We start from the raw sequence: 2,063 nt of genomic DNA, 5'->3' as shown, positions 1-2,063 counted from the left end.
CCAGAGGAGGTGTCTAACGCGGGCATTCTCAGGCTGGTTCTTGGTGCCGGTCTCTGCTCGTCGCTGTGATTCCAGGACGGCCTGGGCGGCGCGTGGCGTGGGAGGGGGGCCGGGCCGGTGGGTCCAGGAGCCGGCCCTCCGGACGTGCTGCTTTTAGGACATGTGTCCGGGTTCTGGGGCTGGATGTCCCTCGGCTCTGGGCGTCTCTCCTCAGGCGGACGTTGGCGAGTGAGAGGGTGCCGGGGGCTTGGGCGCAGAGACACACGGTGACCAGACTCGAGGGGCGGGGAGACTGTACGACCGGGTCACGTCTGAGCCCTGGCGCTGCTCATGAGGAGGGTGGTTCGCAGTCATAAAAGCTAAGTGGACGGAAAGCGAGTCCAACTTGTCAGCGAGTAAGGAACGTAAGTGCGATACGTTTGCAGAAACATCTGCTCGGACGCGGCAGGCGCGTCCTGCTGGTGGGACCTGAGGGCGTGTCGTCAGCGGACTCACCGGCACCCTCGGGTGCTGGGCGCGCCGGGCCTGGGTGCAAAGAGACCCCGTCTCCACTGCCACCCGCCCCTGCAAGGACTGGATTCGATCAGAGGTTTAAGAACCGAGCAGATCTGTTCGTACAGGAGCCTGACGGCAAACAGAAGTAGAGCTAATGCAGTTACGGCAGGGGTGAGGCCCTGAGCCCCGAGTCCTGGCCCCAGGCTCCCCGATGATCTGTCGGGTCCCCTGGGATCTTCCCCCGCAGGTCAGCGATGGCTGTGGGGGGCAGGGGGCGCCGGCTGTAGGAGCCCCCGGGTCTGTCATTCACCAGATGTCGCCTCCGCTTTGGGTCCAGGAGGGCACGGGCCGGGTCCGTGAAGGGCAGCCGTAAGCTGCGGGCCTCAGGACACCCTCCTGCATCTTGGGGTGTGTTTGTAGCTGCCGCGGCCCCTGGCATAGGAGCCCCGAGGACGCCTGCTGGCTTCCTGGTCTCATCCTCCGCCTTCCGTTTGGATCATTTGGTTCAAGAGGCTACTTTGTACTTGCTCACATAGCGCGTGGGGTCACCAGGCGGGAAAGTCACCGCGGACTTGATTCTTGAGAGAGAGTGAGTGGGGGAGGGGCAGAGAGAGGGAGACACAGCATCCGAAGCTGTCAGCTCGGAGCCTGCAGTGGGGCTTGAACCCACGAGCTAGGAGAATCAGGCGAGGTCGAGCCGCTTAACCGACCGGGCCTCCCAGGCGCCCCCACGTGAAGCAGCTCAGTGTGCCTCCTGCCTGACGAAGTCCGTCTGAAACCTCTGAAAACGCTGGAGTCCAGTGAGGAAGGAGCCCTGGTGGGCAGCCGAGCCCCCCTGGAAGGGCTCCTCCTGCAGCCCCGGATCGCCCCCTTCGCCACGAGCAGCCGGGTCTCCAGCCGCCCTTTCCTCCCCCACGTGGCCACACGCTGGGGCGTGTGCGGCAGGACCGCCCCGGGGGCCAGTCTGTCACCCGCCGGTGTCCGGGAAACCCTGGGCCTGGCTGGCCGCGCGTCGGGCCGGTGAGAACAGAAGACGAAGCCAGAGCCGTGTTCATAGGATTATACTCGTTTATTGAGGTCTGTTTATTCCCCGCGGGCGCTCTCTCCTCCGAGTAAACAGAGCAGGCGTAAGTATCTATAATGAATAAATTTATTGTCTTACAAAAATCATTGTCTAGAAATATGGGAATACAAGAAAAAAGATTCTTTGCAGTCAGGTGTCTGGTGGTCAACAGCCAGTACAATCCGTAAAGGGGGGGACCGAGGGCTCCAAACCCACACGGCGACTCCTTCCTAACAGATGTTAAAGCTTTTCACCCGAGAGGGTGGTGTTTTCAAGCACGTTGCAGAGGGTCAAGGATTTGTAATTAACACTGATTCACCGTCACTGAATGTTCACGCCACTGACTAGGGGTACATGATATGAAGCCCAGTCAAGCTCGTACGGTCGGTCGTTACAGAGGCGAGTAGTGGATCTAACGTGTTAGTGTCTAAGGCACTTCCTGTAATGTCAGTTTGCTTAGCTATCGACCAGAAACAGAATGCTAAGTGTTCACTGTAAGACTGTC

Source organism: Crocuta crocuta, unplaced genomic scaffold (assembly GCF_008692635.1).
Source record: "Crocuta crocuta isolate KB4526 unplaced genomic scaffold, BGI_CrCroc_1.0 scaffold139, whole genome shotgun sequence".
In the NCBI taxonomy this organism is placed as follows: Eukaryota; Metazoa; Chordata; class Mammalia; order Carnivora; family Hyaenidae; genus Crocuta; species Crocuta crocuta.
This window is presented reverse-complemented; position numbering follows the sequence as displayed.